General features: G+C 42.1%; 1 long non-coding RNA gene across 1 annotated transcript; it reads left to right on the forward strand.

Moving 5' to 3' along the window:
- Positions 1-7,840: 7,840 nt before the first annotated feature.
- LOC148091162 (uncharacterized) lies at positions 7,841-13,360 on the forward strand. The gene is made up of 3 exons (XR_015715844.1): positions 7,841-7,901; positions 9,958-10,058; positions 13,272-13,360. It is a non-coding gene; the product is annotated as an uncharacterized LOC148091162 (long non-coding RNA).
- The last annotated feature ends 6,997 nt before the right edge of the window (positions 13,361-20,357 follow it).

The raw sequence follows: 20,357 nt of genomic DNA on the forward strand, positions 1-20,357 counted from the left end.
CACGTGTTTTTTGTTTTTGTTTAGGGTTTTTTGGGTCGTTTGTCACCTATCAATCTTCTTCTGCAAAGAGCCTGTTCAAAGCTTTTGCCCATTTTAAAAAATTCCAGGTTTAAAAAGAGTGATGCATTTTCCTTCAAATGTAATATGCAGCCTTTGTTCTAGACTCTTGCTAACACTGTCCTTCCTGCGTCTATTTTGTCCATGTCGCTTTTCCAACATTCATTAATAAAGATGTGAATCTTATTGTCCTTGCTGACCTTCCCTGGCAGATGCAGGACCTGTGTCTTTGGTGTTCCATTTTATTACAAGGTGACAAAATTGACATTTTCTTTTTGAAAGCCATGAAATGGACCATTGTATGGTGAGGTCTCCATCTGTGCTCAAAGGTAGAGGAAAATGTTGTGATTCAGCAGCAAAATTGAATTCTCTGCACCATGTATGGGGATTTCCATCTCTAATACACCTTTGCTAAGAGCTACGTGAAAAGGACAATGCTCGAGGAAAATGTAGGTGTTTGCAGTAAAAGCGAAAGATTTGTCACTCTCTGTCCCCACATCCGTCCAGCCTTCTTTCATCTAGAAATTCTACTTTTTGTGTGTAGTTAATACTTTTGTAGAGGAAACAGTGGGGCTTTAAGTTATTCTACAGCCTAGGTCTAAAACTTTAGGGCAGCATCCGTATAGATGAGACAGGGGAGGGAGAGAGAATCCAGAGATTCCAGGGAACAGAAGGGCAAAAGGGGGAAACCAAGGAGAGGGAGCCCCATTTATAATACAAAATTAAATTAGAAAGCAACGGACACGCTCTGTCCCAAGAATCCTGATTTGAACAGAAACTGTTCACTGTGGATGGGACTTGAAGCAAGGAGGGCAGGTCTGTTACCATCGATGTCCTTTATTTCCAATCCCAGGAAATGTGGGGAAAGTAGCACATTGATGGGAAACCAAAACAAATAGAAGGGTGGTCTCACCAAGCTTCCTGGGCAGGGACAGGGGGAGACAGAAACATGGATCGGCTGCCTCCTGCACGCCCCGGACTGGGGATCAAGCCCAGCATCCCCGGCATGTGCCCTGGTTCATGGGTGGTCACAACCACTGAGCCACACCGGTCAGGGGGTCAGAGGTACTTTAGAAGTCGCCATCAGCACCCCAGCATAGTTACCGCATGCAGTTGGAGCTCAATTTGACAGAAATTTTCAGGTAAACACCACCCATTCGGGAGAGAGTAACCCAACCTCATTCAACGGAGATTGTTAGCATTGCTATGAGACGTAGGGAAATGGTGGACCGTCTTCATAGTCTCTCTCCCACACCCCACGTTTGTAACTGTAAAGGGCTGGCTTTCCCAAAGGAGAGGGCGTCAGGCATCGCCATGGAGGGCCCTGGCAGGGACACCGTCTCTGTAGCAACCGAGTGCTGGCGAGCCGGCTTCTATCAGGAGTGCATCTAAAAACTCCCGCAAGGTTTCGAAATGGGGAGCCAAAGGGGAGCCTATTTCCAATTAATTGTTCCTGTTTTATGTGATAAAAAAATTCAGCCAGGCTCCTCTGAGACAATCCGCTTCCTTGTGTCGTTGTTGGAACCGCGCGTTTAACGGAGAAGTGCCAGCTCCTGCCCTTCTGCGTCCTGTGCTCTCTATCGCACTGTGGGTGGGGCCTGGCTGCTGGATCCCCAGCGGCAGAAAGTCTGTGAAGTGACCAGTTCTGTCTCGGACGTCACCCGATAGCACTGACCCTGACTGATTTCTTATAGTTTGAATTTTAATACGCTAGATTATACTTTTTATGTGCTGGGGAGTTGGGTTTCTAAATTAATCATGCGTGACATTTTTAGGTAAAGGAGCCCTGTGTGTTGCAATAACTGGTTGGGGGGAATGGACTTGGAGTCAGGGCTACACTGGAGGAAAAGGAAACCTACCCGGAGTTTGGCCACTGTCATTGAGGGAAACACAACGCGAATACTCTCCAGTCTTGCTTCTAACATCTACGCCAGATAGTGAAAATTTTAAAAACAGAATTTTCGTTACCAGATTTTTTAAAGATGTTTACCTAAAATTGATATACAAGAAATAAAAACAAAGTCGGCTTTTGTATCAATTGTAGTTGGAGAGACTGCTGCTCCCTCAGTAACAATAAGAAAAATCCAAACAAACTACAAATTCATTTTCGTGAACCTGCCCAAGAAGTGAGGTACTTAAGTGACAAAAGGGCCAATTCATCCAAAATGAGTAAAAATCTCAAATCTGTATATATTTACAAGACAGCTTCAAAATACCCAAAGCAAAAGCTGATAGACTGAAAGGAGAAATAACAGAAGTAAACGATTGCTGTTGAGTATTTTGATATTCTTCCTTCAACAAGTTACAGAACAAGGAGACAAAACAGTCACCAAGACACAGAGGACCCGAACAGCCATTTACCGGTTTAGCTTTTCTAGAACCCGCAGCCCGACACGCACAGAACACGCATGTACAAGAACACAGAGCACAGACCAGGAGAGACCTTATCCTGCGCTGTGAAAAACCTCAGCAGACTGAGAACTGAGATCATGCAAAGCATGTTTTCTGACCATATTAGAAATAAATTGAAAATTAACGAGAAAGCTATCTGAAAATTTTTGAAATATTTGGAAACTAAGCTAAATCACTCAGTCCAAGAGTAAGTTCCAAGGAAAGCAGAAATGTTTGGAATAGAATGAAAATGTATCTACAGTGTAGCAAAATCTGGAAATGTCTAAAATGATGCTTAGATATGGATATTGATACAATATTGGGGCAATGATGTAAATAAGAGGGGACTGTTGAAAAACCGTGGGGTCAGCTTTCTGAACCCCGAAATGCACAAGCTGGGCCTTGAGCAATGAGGGGGCGCAGTCAGGCGGGTGTCTGTGCCTGATAAGACCCGCGGGGTGGAGTGGACGGAACAGCATCGCGCAAGGTGTGGGATGAGGGAAACGTGGGCCTGACCCTGCACTACAATGAGCTGCACCAGGGTGACGGTTAATGATGCGAGAAAAGATTCCTTCCAAGGGGACCACGGGCAAGAAGAACGGAGCCTGGGATTGGAGGGTCGGTGGCCCCTAAATAAATGCCCAGCAAGGAAAACAAGATGAGTGGTTGGGAAACAAGAAAAATAGGAATAGAATTACATCATAACAGAGAAAAGAGCACCAGCTTCTCTCTGGGCTTTGCTGGCATCTCCCCAATCCATCTTCAGAGAGGGGAGGCTCCACCAGCCAGCATTTTCCCATTCCTTTATTCCAGTCTTCATTTCTTTTCTGAAACTAACACCTTTTTCCAATTTTAAATGTTAGTTATTTGAACGCCAATATTTCCTGAAATATTTCTCAGGGTTTTTTTCTCTCTAACAGGACATCGGTTACCTCTATACCAATGGCTGGAAAAGTAAATGGTTTTCACTTAAACCCCCTTCCCCTGGACAACGCCCTCCCCTGGACTGAGGCTCAGCTTAAGAACCTTCAGTGCAAGAGAGATCCGTCTGAAAATAGGAGCCGGCGAAAGGAGGCCTGGACAGCGGAGGCCCCTGTTCAATGGTGGCCGTGATAATGAGAACCTCCCTACAGCTTCCTCCCAGCTAGAAAAAGAAAGGGAACCTGCATTTAAACGTTTTCAGCTCTTCAATTAAAAAAAAAAATCAGTATACCTTCCAGAAGTAAGTTTCAACAGGAGCACACAGAAGACTCCCCCTTTCCAGGTAACCTGGCTCTGGCACCTGCTCCTACTGGGCTCTTCTCCTTCAGACATTGCTATTGCCCTTAAACTAAAAAGTAGCAAATAATATGACTCTACTAAGTATAAATACTCTCCCCTCCTGGTTTATCAGATGCTCCATCTGCTACTTCAGACTGTTGGCTCGTACTCACCTGAGATTTAACTAAAACCCCGAGATGTCCACATCAGCTTCAACACAGACTCTTCCAAACGCCTTTTCCTTTGAGTCTGAATTGGAAACGCTGCATTATCTCTTTCATTTCAGCCCACACCTTTCTAGCCTTTTGTGGATTTCATGTTGTGAGGCATACTAGCTGTTTCCATAGCTTTCTGGTACCCACAGAAGTAATTGCCACACTGTATTTATTGTCACTCCCTCTGAAGTGACTGAGTGTCTGGGGACGTCAAGCGCTTGGCTCCCTGTGGGGGCTACAGACAGAAGTGAAGTGGCCTCTCACCTCCCCAGCTCCCCAACCTAAGGTCGCACAGTGGGTCATGCGATCAGAAGTGGTCGCTGTGGGGGACCTGGGGGTGGTGCAGGGGACACAGGCCTTGATGCATCAGGACAGGCTTCCTGGAGGAAGCCGCATTTCTACTGGTTCCCTGTTAATCACTGTGGTGCTGCTCTGATGATGGATTCCGGTGACCAGTGCCAGGGACATGTCCCCAATCAGTTCTTCTCCTTGAGGGCCTCAGACCAGCAGCATCGCAGGGCAGGGACCTGCCCGAAAGGAAAGGGCTCAGGCCTCCCCCAGGCCTGCTACACTGTAAACAGGAGGATTTGCAAAGTTGTGTTTTCATATCTCCACCAGGGGATCATGGTGGCACAAACCTGTGAGCACAGCTGGTGTGGACAATTCCAACCCTTTCATCAGTATCAATGAGAGTCACCCGTTCCCAGAAGCTGGGGAGATGGGGGGACACCCAAGGTGACATGGAGGTCACCATGTTGTACCTGCAATGATTGTTTGTCCTAGGGACTCCCTCGACTTCAAATTACCAGCAGAGGTTGCTATTTTATATTTTTTAGCTTGCCAGTTCTTTGCTGTGATACTTTTTCAAAAATATATTTTTATTGCTTTTTAGAGAGAGAGAAGAAGGGAGAGGCAGAGAGAGAAACATCAATGTGAGAGAGAAACATCGATCAGCTGCCTCCTGCACGCCCCCTACTGGGGATTGAGCCTGCAACCTGGGCATGTGCCCTGACCGGGAATCAAACTGGCAACCTTTCCATGCAAGGATGACACCCAATCAACAGAGTCACACTGGCCAGGGCTGCTGTGATGCTTTTTAAAACGATAACACAGAGCTGCATATTGCATTTTCCCAAGAAAGCCACAGTGGTACCTTCCATCTCACATGCTCTTCCTATGGTGACACTGACATTCTTCCCGCTGAGTGGCGGGGTCTGTGCCCCTCCTCTTGAAACCGGAGGAACTTCTGCAATTGCCTTGACCATTGCAATACGGTGGAAGCGATCGTAAGTGAGCGGGTCATAAAATGTCATGCCCACCTGCCCTGCCCTGTGGGTGCGCAGAGCCTTGGAACCCAGCCACTGGCCCTAACAGAGTCCACAAGCCATGTGGAAATGCACCCTGTCCATCCAGGCAACAGCCAGCATTACCTGCCACACCTGGAGTGAAGGAGTCCTCGGGTAAGTCCAAGTCACTCCAACTCTCCAAGCCAGGGCACAGCAGGGGACAGGGACAACTTGTGCATGCTGAGCTTTGTCCCAGTAACGGGTCTGTGGAAACAATAAATGGTTACTTGTTTCCAGTCACTGAGTTTGGGGAGGTTTGTTCCGTAGCAGCAGATAACTGAAACGGGCAGAAAAGTGGACAGGAAGCACTTTCAGAGAAAGTGATCACTAGATGAACACACCTGCGTAATCGTCCCCTAGGTCACGAAATGAAACACTGCCAGCATCCTATGGGCCCCTCCAGACACCTCCAAGTGACAACAGCCCAAAGGCAATCACTCTCCTGATTGCCAACACTGGGGATCAATTGGGACTATTTTAAACTCTGGATTAATGAAATAATGTAACTGGTACTCTTTTGTGATGAATTTCTCCAGTATTCTTTGTGCAGTTAATCCAGACTGTTGCCCACAGCTGTGGTCCACTCGCTTCCACGGCTGAGTGCTGTTCTACTTTACGGACATACGATTCTTCCTCTGCTCTACTGTTGGTGGATATTTGGGGTTGAAACCATAATACTGCTATTAATATTCTCATGCATGTCTCTTAGTGTATGCAGTCATCATTTTCTTGGAACTTATACCTAGAAGTGGAAACTCTGGGTCATAGAATATACAAATATTCATACTTTATTTAAAATACCAAACTATCTTCCAACATGACTTCCAATAAGCCCTCTCATCAACAGTGTATAAACTCCTTATTTTTAAAATTTTTATTATGTTTTACATTCTTATTGAATTTATTGGGGTGACATTGGTTAATAAAGTTAAATAGGTTTCAGGTGCCCAGTTGTTCAGCACATCGTCTGCACTCTGCACAGTGTGTCGGCTGCCCCAGGCCAAGCCTCCTTCCATCGCCACTCACCCCCCTTTACCCTCTCCCCTCCTCTGGCCGGTCACCCACAACAGTGTATAAACTCCTTAAATGGAGCCCTTCTGCTGGGCGACCCTAACGTGCACTTTCCTGGTGCCCGATGCAGTGGACACCTTTTTTATGCTAGTTGCGCATTTGTACACTTTCTCTTGTCAGTTGCTCGTTCAAGCTTTTGGCAATGTTTTCATTGGGTGGTCTTACCTTTTTGTTATGTTTGTAGGAGTTTCTTGCCTATTCTATAAGACACTTGTCAGTTGCCAGCTGCTGTAGAAGAAGGCTAGAATAATCTGTGGCCGTGATGGAGGGACCACGGGCAGCCTGGCGTTTCAGGAAGGGGAGTCAGGGGTGGCTGCCTGTGGGGTTTTCATACCTGAGATAAAGCAATTTAGGGAGAACCTTTAAATACAATTATCTGATAAAGACTTGGAAAATTTCATGATAAAAGAGGGGATTGGCACCACCCCCGCACAAGACTGGGCTGAAGAGAGTCTTCACAAAATAAACAGGTTTCATGTGAGCCCTTACACATTATTTTCTTTGAATCTAAACTCATCTCAGAAATAGCACAATTAGTATTTTTCCTATTTTATGTGTGGAAATTGAAATTCAGAGGACTAAATGAATTGCATAATGCCATACAGCCTTGTTCAATAGCAAAATAATTTAGATCTAAACAAGGCTAGGTTAGGGTTAGATTTCAACAAGTTTAGATTTAAGCAAGGCTCTGTCCTTACAAGATATGCCTCTATATACACCTACTGTGTTCCAGGCTCTGTGGTCAGCACTGAAGCTGCAAAGGCAAGATGTAGATCTTGCCCTGCAGGGACCTGAAGCTTAGGGACAGAGACCACCCAGTGGGAGAAGTGAATAGTGTCATAGTGCCCAGTTGGGAGGCCATATATCCCAGATATTTATGAGGAAGCGACGAATCTTGAAGGACACACAGAAGTTAGCCAGGCGAAGCTGGCTGGGGGCGTTAGAGACTTCAGGCAGAAGGTACGGTCAGGGAGGCCTGGGAGCACGTCACGCTTGGGCAACTGCCGCCAGTTCCGCGTGTTGCTGCGCTGGGCTGTGCGCGAGGAGCGGGTATGAACACGGAGGCAAACAGTGTGCCCTCAGTTGGAAATTTGAACTTTGTTCTAAAGGTTTCAAGGCGCTGAAAGAGGACTGTAAGTAGGCGGAAGGACTCAGATTAACCAGAGTTTGAGACTTAGCTCTTCTGCTTATTAGCTGTGGGACTGTAGTCAAGTGACTAAATATTTTGAGCCCCAGTTGCTTCATAGGTAAAAGTGGAGATAACATTCAATTTGCAGGCATTTAGGGGGACTAAGAAAAATAAAAAACACTAATGTATCCCGAATGGGTAAGTACTGCATGTGGAGGCCCAATTAGAAGTAAGGAGAGTTCCCTACACGTATTCTAAGCCATTTGCATTTTAGACTGACAGAAGGTCTGTAGGCCTGGTTTCCCGGAATTACCACATTTATGTTCTTTCTCACAGGCCAGCCCTCCAGATCTCTATATTGAAACATTTAATATAGCTCTTGGACAGTATATGGGAGCATTGCAGAGCACTGTGCCTCTTTTCATTTATATGGTAAGTTAGAGCTTGGTTTACTGGTCTAAGCATCAAGAGCGAAGCATGTTCTGTTTTTCTTTTGCTATATGTTATGGTGGAAATGGAAATTAATCTATTTTAGGAATGTTTGAAAGTGTTGCCATAGAAGAATTATTTACCCCTTTTCTGTTTTAAAGTTCCATAAATAATATTGCTATATACACAATTAGGCACGAATATCAGCAGTCACCCATTGAGCATTTATTTTATTTCTGCCATATGGAAGATATTGTGCTTGGAAAATAAAGATGTATAAGAAAGATTTCTTGTCCTCAGAAAAAGAATTAAGACGTGTATCTAAAAATGTGAAGTATGATAAATGCCAAGTAAGTCATCTCATAAAAAAATGGAACGACAAAATTTACTTGCGTTCTGATGATTTCTTCCACTTGGAGAATTATGCCTCGAGTATAATTTGTGGTCTGTTGACTTTGTTGATTAGTCCCTCTTCCCTTTAAATATATCAAGTTGCAGAATCTTAATGTCAGTGTTCCTGTCAAGTGGAGGGGCTCGTTATCCCAATGGAGTGAAGCCATCATCCCAGTTCCTCTTTGCTTATTAGATTAGGGACTGGGGTGTGTAGGTTGATCCTGTATTCTATAGCATAGAGATTGCTGTATGTCTTATACCCATCTTCAAAATGATTTATTTATGCTCCATAAGATATACTTCACTGAAAAAAACCCAAAACAACTAGAAAAAAGCCATAAAAAATGGAACACTGGGAGAAATTTCCATTATCACCAGGGGCCATTATTTAAGTAATTTATGGAAGATACTTACAGTTGAAAAATACACAGTTAAAAATAATGACGTGTTATGTTATTTTAGAGAAAAATCGTTCCCAAGAGACATTAGGTGGAAAAGTAAGATGCAGAGCAGGGTGTAATATTTCTCCATTAGCAAGTGTGTTTTCTTCTTTATTAGGGAAAAAAGCATATCCACATATGCAAGCAAGCTTTTAGGAAGAATATACAGAAGTTTTCCCAGTGTAGGGTGGGACCTTTTGGAACGGGACAGAGGGTCTGCCGTGGGACAGTTCTTTTTATTGTATAACCTTTTGCATGGTTTCAATTTTTAACCATGTACATGTTATTTTTATAATTTTTTAAAGAGAAAAAAAAAGTTGTGTTAAGAATTAAGAGAATCAGCAACTTGTTAACATTCCTCTTTGCATTTTCCATTCCTGTACATTGAGTTGACATTTAAACATGAACAAATTCAATTGTTTTGACTTATCAGTAATTCTAATCAGGATGTTTCTGGCTGCCAGAAACAGAAGACCAGATTCAAAGCTATTTAAGTAAATAAGGGAAAGCATTAGCTCTTACAGTAAAATCCAGATATAAGGCAGTCTCCAGTTTGGCCGAATCTGTGGCCTAACAGTGCTGCCAAGGACTCGGGCTTTCGTCTCTGCTGTGTACATCTGATTCACCTGTTCTCCGCGCAATGCTGAGATGACTGTCAGATACTTTTCATTCAAGCCTAGCTTTCTCTCAGCCTTACGGGGCTGCCGTGGTCACGCGTCTCCCTTTGAACCAGGCTCTCTCTCAGGGAATACCACACGCTGAGTGACTTACACTAAGAGCTGGAGTGGAGTGTATGTTGGGGCCCAGCCAGTGCACGTTCGCCTCCTGCTTTCAGCCTAGGTCATGGATAAATGGGAACTTTTGTTAGTGATACCCGGTGTTGCCTTTAGATGATCCGGTATTTTTAAAGGGCATATTAAGTGCCTCACACAGTGGGTTCTGCGTGTCTGTCCATCATCCCTCTCTAGGTTATGCCAGGTATCTCCCCCTTGTTCTTTTGGAGGTGTGTGGTTCATGGCATTTTATCTTTATGTACTTTTAACCCCATGCTGGAAAGACATACAAATAGGATAGGGCTTTCTTTTGTTGCTTGGTGTTGGGTTTTTATGTTTTGATTGATGCTTTTATGAATTGTTTCCTAAAACAATTTATTTTTAGTGTTTCAGTTTTAGACTAATCATTTCCTCTAATTGATTTGCTGAAGAATAATTTATTTCCCTTTTCAGAATAAGTTTTACATCGAAACGAAGCTTAACAGAGACTTAAAAGATGACCTTATAAAGCTGTTTACGGAACGTTGCAGAAAAGCACATTTACAGCCTACTGCGTGAGTAATTCACCTTGCTGGGGTGAGAGAACACCAGCAGTGATGTGCATAGTTTTTGGTCAGCGAGCACTGGCACATAAACCCCATGTTGGCGTCTTCTGAATCATGCAGCAGAAGGTGTTGAAGCCCAGTTCTGTAGAGGGGGCCTGAGGAGTTGAAGGTGTGACTTGGAGGTCGCCTCGTGAGCTGGGAGCTGCTCAGCCACGTGCCCGGACAGTGCCTGATACTTGCTGCCTTTCCCTCCTCTGACAATGGGGGACATAGCAAGGAAGGGGTGTGCCCCTAACTTTGTCACTGGTAACTCTAGGAGGAGCCCAGTGTGATATCTTTGAAGCCGGAGCACAGAATCCTCTCTGATGTTTACTCTTTGATGCAAAAACACTTCCCCTCTGGCTCTGGCATTTATTAACTGCATCTCAGGGCAGTTTCTTACCCTCTGGTCCTGTTTTCTCTTCTGTGAATTGGGATTAGTAAAATGTTTAATGTGGTTATTATGTAGATTAGTAAGTAAGCGGAGCATCGTGCCAAATTCAGTTTTTCCTTTCCCCCCATTCCCAGGCCCCTGCCCCCTTACAGTAGGCGGCATCTTATACCTTTCCTAAAGGAATACACCTCTCCAAGTGAAATTTAGGAGTCCCCTACAACCTAATGTGTCAGCAGTCATTAAAAGCTCATATTTTATGCAGTAAATCATCAAGTCATGTTTTAGAATTTGGCACATTTTGGATTTGCAGTAATTTTTGCTTTTCTAATCGTCATAGTTTCTACCACAATGAACTTTTACTGGAATTTACAAAAGAATTGTTGTAAGCTTGACCACAAACTCTTTCATTTTTGAGTGTAAATAAAGGGAAGGAATATTAAACATTGGGCCAATTTATTTTAGAAAGGCAGGGTTTTCAAGTAATATAATATATTTCATTATGTCCTCAAGAGATTCCAGAATCATCCTGGAGATCTAGAATCTTGGGAGTATGGCCTTTTTAAAAAAAGGCTTTCCAGATGCTTACAGATATCTTTAAATATGATCTTGTGAGGTATCCCAACTATTAATTATAACCACTTAAGTATTATCTCTGATGTCGACATTGTCTTTGTTTTCCTTGTAAAAGAAAATACAGCATTTTGGAGTTTTTCCTATTAAAATTCTTTAGACCAGTGCTGTCATTTGGTAGAAAAGCATATTTACTATGTAAATATGTTTTTATATTTGTCAGTAATTTGGAAATCAATTTTATTGGGCGTATGCAAAGAAAATATTCAGAGAGAATCCAGATTTAGTGAGAGAAAACATAAACGGATTACTTCTTCCTTTCATTTATTATAGAATCTGATTTTTAATAAACAGTACACTTAAAGGTGGATATATCTTTTCTTTTTCAAGTAAACTGAAAAGGCCCTTAAGCTTTTGTAAGTTGGATAAAACTGAACTTATGAGATATTTGTTAAGCAGTTACCAGGCACTGTGACTATTCTGTAACTGCCAGTTTGTACTTCATAGTCTCTCCCCCTTTCCACCCGGCCTCCCCCAGCTACCCTCCCATCTGGCAACCTTCAGTCGGACTTACTGGAGGTCAAGACAATTGGTCAAAAGTAGGGAGAGGGAATAATAGAGTATGGGTTTCGAGTGCCTGTTGATATTAGAGAGAACCTTGAGTTGGAAGAGACTCTCTTAGAACCTAAAATTTAGAATTTCAGTTTTAAACATTATATTTTTAAAGTATTTTCTGGAGTGCTCAAATTAGCATTTGTCTCCTTAAAATTTCTCTATGCTATTTATAATTGTAACTACCTACTGATGATAAAATCCAAAGGATAAACTTGAACAATGCACTTTTAGCTTTTATGTAAATTCAAGTGTAACTCACAGTGTATGTTTGAAACTGTAAAGTCATTGTTGGCCAAGTGAGATGGCGTTTCCATTTTTAAAAAGACACCGACAGAAGAAAACAGCCTGTCCAATTTGACAAGCCAAGTTATGCCAAGTTTATGGAGTATTTTGGTTAATAAATTGCAGATCTTTGAGAGAGAAATTAAAAATGAACTGTTTTGAGTCAGTAGTATCTATTATACCCACTAAATGGAATTTGTTTGTTGAAAAAGACATGGACAGATGAAACAGCCTGTCCAATGTGACAAGCCTAGCATACAGTAAAATTATGCCAAGTTTTATGGAGTATTTTGGTTAGTAAATTGCGGGTCTTTGAGAGAGAAATTAAAAATGAGCTGCTTTGCCCGGCCAGGCGTGGCTCAGCGGTTGAGCATCGACCTAGGATCTAGGAGATCGGGGTTCGATTCCCGGTCAGGGCACAGGCCCGGGTTGTGGGCTAGGCAGCCAGTCAATGTCTCTCTCATCATTGATGTTTCTCTCTCTCTCCCCCTCGTTTCCTCTCTCTGAAATCAATAAAGATATGTTTAAAAAAAAATTTAAAAAAAAAAGAACTGTTTTGAGTCAGTAGTATCTGTTGTACCCACTAAATAATGGAATTTATTTGTATTTGTTAATGATGTTATCTAGAGAAATTATTTCTATCCATTTAAAAATGTTCTGATAAAGTTTTTGTTCGGCCGTAGATAACCTAAAAGAAAGCTGGCTCCGTTGTCAGGCTCAGTCAAGGTCCTGCAGCTCCCAGTCATGGGAGTGAGAAGGGGGAGCGAGCATGGTCTCCCTGCTGTTACCCTGAGTAAGAGAAAACACACATACAGCTGTAGCATTTGGGAAAGTCACATTGACTCAGAAAGTCAGCCTGCCTCTGACTGCGGCCACTGACATTACCAATAACATGTCTTTCAGAGAAATCCCAAGAGCCTCAAATACAGTGACCTGGGGGAGAGAGAAATGGCTGAGAGAATTAGAGACCATTTTTCCCCCGAATGTAAGTCTTTTGAGTCATGAGCATAACGGGAAGCACTTCTGGCTCCCTAAGTACCAGGAACACCCTTGCTTTTAGGAAGCTGTCCTTGTTTTCAGAGCCGCCGGGACTGAGCCGTTTCCATCAGTGTGTCCACAGCCTGCATGTGTTTACTGCTGGACTGAGCTCCGTTGCACTGGGTTTAAAGGCAGCCTTCAGTGAATCAGTTCTTGGGCTGTCCTCTTGGGGTGCTTTTTTCTTGCACTTGTTTACCCTTCTGTCTTTGGGAGAAATAGTAATAGAAAGAAAAACCAGTAAATGTTGCATCATTTTTATGCCCCAGTTTTTCTTCTTTTTTCAGCTTTACTTTTAGAAGCCCAGTCAACACATTTCAGGTCACACCTCCAACTATGGCAGATATCGTGCAAGGCCTGTACACTCTCAGACCAGGTAAACTGTACATCATTCCTTTGGGGTTGGACTGTTTGTTTGTGGTGGCTCCAGCCCTACCCAAGAAACAGTGTTTCTCTGTATGTTTTCTGAGCCCTAATGGTATTTGGGTTGGTTATGGCAAAAAAAATTGAGTAGATACTCATCATTGTGAAATGTAAGCTCAGGACTCAGGTGGAATTCTCTCTATTCTAGTGAAAACCAACTTGTTTAGGAAACACACAAAAGAGTTTGTAGGAGACACTTCTGGTAAAATTGACTCTCGCGCCTGGCATTAATCTTTGTCTTTTTGGTTGCGGAGCCTCCTTCATTCTGCCCACACTGCGGGTGCTGTGCACAGGCGCACACGCTCGGGACGCGCTCACGATGCCGTCTTCTCAGGCTTGTTGAATAACTTGCAAGCAGTCCGCTGGGGGTCTCAGAACGTATCCCCCTCGGGAAAGGGGGACTACTTTAATAACCTTTTTGTGAAATTCTTTTGTCATTTGAAGATGGAGTGAAATAAAACCTGATCTAAATTGCTTAACACAATACCTGATAATATAATAAGCTTACTAACCTTAAGGTATTACGGTACACTTGGGCCCAGTGGTTATTTTACTTTAATTGGTGGCTTGATTGTTTGCTAAATTTAAAAGATCCGTCAGAATTTAACTTGCTAAAAATGGAAATTTGGTGAAAACTGTAGTAGGAGTAGAGTGTGATGTAAATGCTTCTTTCTCAGGCTACTTTAAACAGTGGCTTCAGTACTCAGATTCAGTGTTACTTAAATTTGGTCGGGTCTCGCTCTATTCATAAAATTTAAACAAATTATCTGTATAAAGTAATTATTTATATAAAGTAGCAAAATATTTTATTTCATGTTTCCAATAAGCTGATGTTTTTCTTTTTGTAGTTTCTCAGAATTTTGAATTTCATTTTACTAAATGTGATGAAATGGCTCATGGATTTTGCTTTTAGTGCTAGGTTATGAATGATTTATTTTATTTTATTTTGGAAGGCATCCAAGTGCAGTTTGACAAATTTCTAAATTCTGCCTCCCAAATAGGCAGCTTTATCATAAAAGCTCTGGCTTTTATCATAAATAGCGAATTGCAGACTAAAAGTAATCAGGGGAAAAACACTCAGAGATACGTGTTCATCTAAATGCTGTTGTTCTAAGGTTGAGCTCTTAGGTAGGATTCGTGCTACTTGTGAAGAGTCTGTATTTACGAATTGTCCTTTTGCAAAGGCAAACCTTTTGTAACCACTGGCATTTTCTGAGATACTGTTAAACGTATTTTGACATTTACACATCTCACCCATTGTGTTCCTGGTTTATTAAAGCACTTTTATTCACCTGAAAGATTAAGGTTAAAATATTTTAAAACTTGAATTTTAAATGTAAAAGTTTCTTTTATTGCAGTGAATCTCACGTGCTGATCTTTGTATAGTGAATGCATCTGAATCAGCCAAGAAGGTTTTCTAAACTCTAGATTCCTGGGCTCTAATCCTTGGAGATCCTGATGACTTAACATTTTTTTTTTTTAACTATATCTTTATTGATTTCAGAGAGAGGAAAGGAGAGGGAGAGAGAGAGACAGAAACATCAATGATGAGAGGGTCATTGATCAAGCCTGCAACTGGGCATGTGCCCGACCGGGAATCGAGCCCCGATCGCCTGGATCCAAGGTCGACGCTCAACCGCTGGGCCACGCCCGGCCGGGCGATGACTTAACATTTTAAGTGTGTTTTCATTTGGTCTTTAGAAACTCAGCTTAAAAATAGTTGCCCTTCATTTAATACACGTTTTTTGTTTCTTTATCTTTATTTTAATCACTGCTTGGAGTTCCATGAAACGGCAGGTCTGGTTGGCGGCTCACACCGATTGGTTGTGGTCCCCGGAGCACTGTTCCGAGGCTCTTTCCGCACCCTGTTTGAGCTGAGCGAGGTGGAGGGACACGATTGAGGGCATTTTGCCATGAGTTTGTTCAGGGCTGAGTGAGGTGGCCCTTGTGTCATTTTCAGTCCTTATTTTTTTTTTTTTGCCATTTCTAACTTGGCTGTTCTCCTGTTGATTTTTTTTTTAACTTACCAATGACCCAGCATTGCACAGCATTAGCGTAAATTTTTTCAAATTTATAATTATATTTACTTAAGATTACAATTTTACAATTGAGCTCACTGGAATAAATAGAGCATTGACATTTTATGGTTTTTGATATGCACAGCTAAGATGTTTTCAGAGAGTGAAAATTTGAAAGGGCCAGATTAATAGACTCCAAAAGGGTAGCAGTGCTCACAGGCAGGGCCACCGGCAGGGAGGCGGGCGCTGGTTCCCTCACGCCCCTGCCACAGGTGGGCCTTCGTTACAGTTGCAGGTCGGTGAGCGGGGGGGAGATTGTGTTTATTTTAGCCTGAGTTTGCATAAATATTAACAAGGCTTTTATTCTATTATGTTTTTCTTATAAGTTATTCAGTCCTGTCTTTCATTTATCTGGTCTTAGTGATTTGTAAAAATGCTTTATAATAAAGATACTAATTCACCTTTGATGCAAATATTTCCTTCCCTCATATTTAGAATTTTTGATAAGGCCCATTTAAAAATCTCTAGAGATTTTCATTAAATTTTGTTATATCGGTAAAATGTAAAGACATCTGTTTTCTTTACACTGTAAATTCTTTTTAGAAAGGAAATTTAACCTCTTGTATCTTCTTTATCAGAATAAACTTGCACTTAACTTTGGTTTAATATATATTTAATTTAATTTGTCTATATGATTTTCTTAAAGAATCTTTTCCTTCCCTCACAGAGTGGGTTCAGATGGCTCCAACTCTATTTTCTAAATTTATTCCAAACATTCTCCCTCCGGCGGTGGAATCTGAACTTTCTGAATATGCTGCTCAAGATCAGAAACTTCAGAGAGAACTTATACAGAATGGTCTTATGAGGCAAGTTTTATTTTCTTTTGTGACAAAATATGTCCCGTTTGTGGAAAGGAAGGCACCTGGCTCCTCATTTGACACAGTTGTGACCACAGTAGTAGGCGGATCATTGACTCACTTTTCTTGCTGGGACTGGGGAGAGACATTCACTTCCATAGATTTTGAGGCCAAATTAAGTCTCAGGATATTGGTCTCGACCAAGATCACTGGTACCAAGTCTCTAGTTTCAGCACAGGTTAAGAAGTAAAACAGCTGACTGGTTGGCCCATGGGTTGGCTTTCCCCCCGTTTTTTCCTGGTGGCACCTCTGTGCGTATGGCAGTGGGGCACTGAGTAATCAGTCCACTGGCCACTTGCCCCGCTCACCATCAGGTCCCTCTGGAAAGGCTCCGTGACGCTCAGGGGGTAGACAGGCCTGGCTTTCTTGCAGCAGGTGAGGGAGGGAAAGGCCATGGGAAATGGGAGCGCGCAGACAGCTAGTTCTTCTCTGATGTCCAGTGGTCACGAGTTTCCTGACATTAACTGTAATGTCCCTAACAGCAGGATTATTTTTATACACAGAATGAGGCCATTTCATGCCATAGTAGTTTTACTTAATCATTTTTGAAGAACTAATGTATTTGTGTGGTTCAAAAATGAAAATGATATACATTGAAAATAAAAAATATACACTGAGAAGTTTTTTCCTCACCTGCCTTTCCATCTACTCCCACCCTGTTAGGTAATAAATTTTTAAGTTTCTTGTGATTCCTTCCAGTGTTTTTCTTAATATATAGATACAAGCAAATACAATGTATTTTCTTATTTTTATTCAACTCTTACACATCCTATCGCGTAGATCTACTACACCTTGTTTAACCAGTCCCCAGTAGATGGCAACTGGATTATTTCCAATCTTTTGCTATTACCCAGACTGCTGCAATCAATAGCCTTGTCCGTGCGTAATTCTATACCTGCTGCAGGTATATCTGGAGAGTAAATTCCCATAAGTGGGATTGCTGGGTCAAGAGTAAATGCAGTTGTAATTTTGACTAATATTGCCCAATTGCCCTCCATAGGGGATTGTGTCATTTTGCATGTGCGCAGCAGAGTCTGAACGTACCTGTTCTCCGTGGCCTTCCATGCAGAGTCTGTTGTTAAACCTTTGTATTTTGCCACTCTAGCAGGTGAAACATAATTACTCAGAGTTGGTTTAATTTGCATTTCTTGTTATGAGTGAGGCAGAGCCTATTTTCACGTTCGTATATTTCTTTTTCTGTAAACTGCCTGTTCATGCCCTGGACTCATTTTTCTATTGGTGGTCAGTGTTTTTTTTAATCTTAGTTTCTAGGTGCTCTTTCTGTAGGATAGAGATTGATGCTTTGCCTGAGAGAAGACAGTTATTTTTTTCCAGTTTGTTTTTTGACTTTACTTTTGGTGTTGGTTTTTCTTTTTAATTTTAAGTCATGTAGAAGTTTTTATTTTTGTATAACTAACTTTGTCAGGTGTTTTTCTGGCTTTTTAATTTGAATTATAGTTAAAAGTGTTTCCTTAAAACTTTTAAAAATACATGTAGAATAATCTGAGTATACTTTTTATGTTTTCCCCCCTATAAATGTAGGAGAAAAATCACCATAAATTTGAAGTCTTCTATGCTTTTATTCATGTTTTATTTGAATGTTTGCTTTTAATTTAGAGATGAACTTATTGGTGTCTTTAGAAAACAAACAGCCTTCTGAAAACTTTTTATTTCTATGATGCAGCTGAGGAAGTTAGCTCGTGTGGATTTCTCTGAACACCTTGAGTTCACCTTTCTGAGCAGTGTGGGCAACTTTTTAAACACCTCCAGAGACATTCCCTAACCCTAATTTTGGAATTGGAATAAGACAGCAGGGTGCAGGACTGCTTGGTGCTGTATAGTAGCTCTTATGTAAAATTTGCTTGGGGTGAGTGACTAACTGCATAAATAGCTTCATGTAACATTGCCCTGGTACATGGACTAACGTGGACTGTTCTGCCAAGGCCAACACATTCAGGGAAGTGCCTTGGGTTTGGGTATAAATTGGATTTTTTGTTTCTCTTAGTGGAATTCTTTTGTATGCCTTCTGCCTGAAATTTAAAACGTTAGCATTCCAAGAGGTGATAACATTAAAATGCTTTATTTTACAAACTGAATTGGGCATTTCTAGAATTAAGTTGGCAGTTTATTATACATTTACTGTGAAGATTAAGGTCTGCCTCATAAGTTATTCTGATAAGTGCTTAGCACAGAGAAGGCCCTTCCCAAGCTGACATTCTTGGACTCGCTCGCCCCACTGCTGAGCTGGCCCATCCCGAGCAGAAAGGATGCGCAGCGCCGTCCACGCGGCCGCTGGGAGAAAGTCAGCCTGTGCTTCCGGCCCTCGTTCCACGTTCTGCCCGGCCAGCTTGACGCCTTCCTTGCTCAGCATTTGGCTAGAATTGTTTTAGAAGAAATGGTGTCCACTGATGCAAAAATAAAAATAAAAATTGGGAATATAGTACAGGCTGTCTAACAAGAATTCTATTACTGGCCGTTCTGACATGAGCAGTCATTTTATGGTTTATGCCTGACCAACCACATGATTCCTTTCAGCTTTGCAAACTGTTTTTTCATTTAAGATTATGTTCCACTTACACGATGTACGGAGTCCTGAGTAGGCAGTTCACAGCTTTAATGTGGACGGCACAGAGTAAGTCTTTGAAGTATTTTGAAATCGTGTGAATGTTGTCAAATATATCCTCTTTTGCATTTAATGGACACATCCTCATTTGAGCTGAGTTTATGCGAAATATCTTCAGGTGCATGGAAATACCATGTGGACTTATTTCAAAGCTAGAATTAACATATAAGCTAAGAGCGACATTTTCCTTTCTCTGTTACCTGCATAATTGAATTGCTTATTGTCAGGGAAGGCAGGTTGGAGTTCGGTGTTGTCAGACTGCATTATGGAAGATGAGCTCATCTGGAAACTTCTAGCGTGCATGCCCTGAGGCGGAACATCTCATTCCAACCAGCCTGGGGTCCTCTTCAAAGCGAGTGCCAGAGAGCTTTCAAGGGCAAATGAAATGTTCTTTCTGAGGAATTGGTGCCTGGGTTTCTGAACCCAAATAGAACCTGGTAGGGCGGGGGTACTGTTGGTCTTCAGCTGAGGGGGTTCCTCTAGATCGGGGCTTTTCCCTTCAGCAGCAGGGCCTGGTTTGGAGCCCCGCTTGCAGCTTTCCCTGCCGCGTTCGCCGGCTGATCTTTGGCAGCCTTCGCGTACGCCGTGTGCACGGCCGCTTCCTGTCTCCTGTCCTCACTTCTGTTTTTCTCCTGTTATTTTTGGCATCTTCAGTTATTTGGCATTTGGGGGTTGGGAATGCAGGTTGTCTGTAGAAGTTGAGGCTCCATATCTCAAATCCTACATTTTCCTTTTGATCAGTGTTAACTTGTTTCAGAATGTTTGGCGAATGCTGCTGTGATGATATCCTGTAAATAGTGATCGTGTAAGATGCTCAGCTGGCTTTGCGCAGGTGCAGTGTTCACAGTAGACATGTTCAAAAAGTGGCCTTAGAACTTCTGTTTCGAGTCCTTTAACTGTGTGAGGCCAGTTCATGCTAAAAGTTGAGCATGTTTTTCCCTTAAGTGCCCTGCCAAGAACAAACCCTTTCAAGGCCATTTGCTGTGTTCTCTCTCTGCGTCATTAAGACTCCTCTCACCCAGCCCAGCAAGAGGCTTCTTTCCTCATCTTGAGCAAAACCAGGGAAATAAAGTGGGAAATTTTGGTCATCTGGAAGATTATTCAAAAGCAGGAAATAATTATTTGAGCTAGCATTTTAATCATCTGTAGAGGCTGTTTATGAATTTATTCACTAGTTTGTTAATTTAGCAAATACTTATTTTCTACTATGTGCTCGATACTGTTCTAGGTACTGGGGGAACAAGGCAGCAAAGTTCCTGTTTCTATGGAGCTTGTGCTTGAGTGCAGGGAGATAAATAATAAACATGTAAACAGTTTATTTCAAATAATAATAAGTGTTCTGAGGAAATGGAACTGTGTGTGGGATAGAGAACGGGTGACCAGGGCATTTTG

Source organism: Miniopterus natalensis, chromosome 17 (genome assembly GCF_054644295.1).
Source record: "Miniopterus natalensis isolate mMinNat1 chromosome 17, mMinNat1.hap1, whole genome shotgun sequence".
Classification (NCBI taxonomy): domain Eukaryota; kingdom Metazoa; phylum Chordata; class Mammalia; order Chiroptera; family Miniopteridae; genus Miniopterus; species Miniopterus natalensis.